This window comes from Sinocyclocheilus anshuiensis, unplaced genomic scaffold (assembly GCF_001515605.1).
Source record: "Sinocyclocheilus anshuiensis isolate Anshui unplaced genomic scaffold, SAMN03320099.WGS_v1.1 scaffold822, whole genome shotgun sequence".
NCBI classification, from domain to species: Eukaryota; Metazoa; Chordata; class Actinopteri; order Cypriniformes; family Cyprinidae; genus Sinocyclocheilus; species Sinocyclocheilus anshuiensis.
Window position 1 is genome coordinate 656,427 of NW_015539892.1, and position 302 is coordinate 656,728.

Here is a 302-nt window from a genome sequence, read left to right on the forward strand (position 1 = left end):
TGTTGTGGAAGCTGTCCTCAGTAAAATGCGCAGCACACAATAGCAAATTGGGGTTATAATGCTCAGGGACAGAGTTCAAACAATAAATTGCAACCACTGTTTCCTGCCATCATCCCCTTTCGGAAGCCCAAACAAAGACGTTTGGGCACGGAGGTGAAAAAAACAGCGTTTCAGGCGGTCACGCACCGGACAAGAAGCGCAGCTTCGCGTCGCGCCACATCTTTAAAATTCAAATACAGTATTTTCTATGAGTGTAGGCACACCGGCGGCGCCGTTCGGCGTCTGTCCGCGGCGCCCAGCTA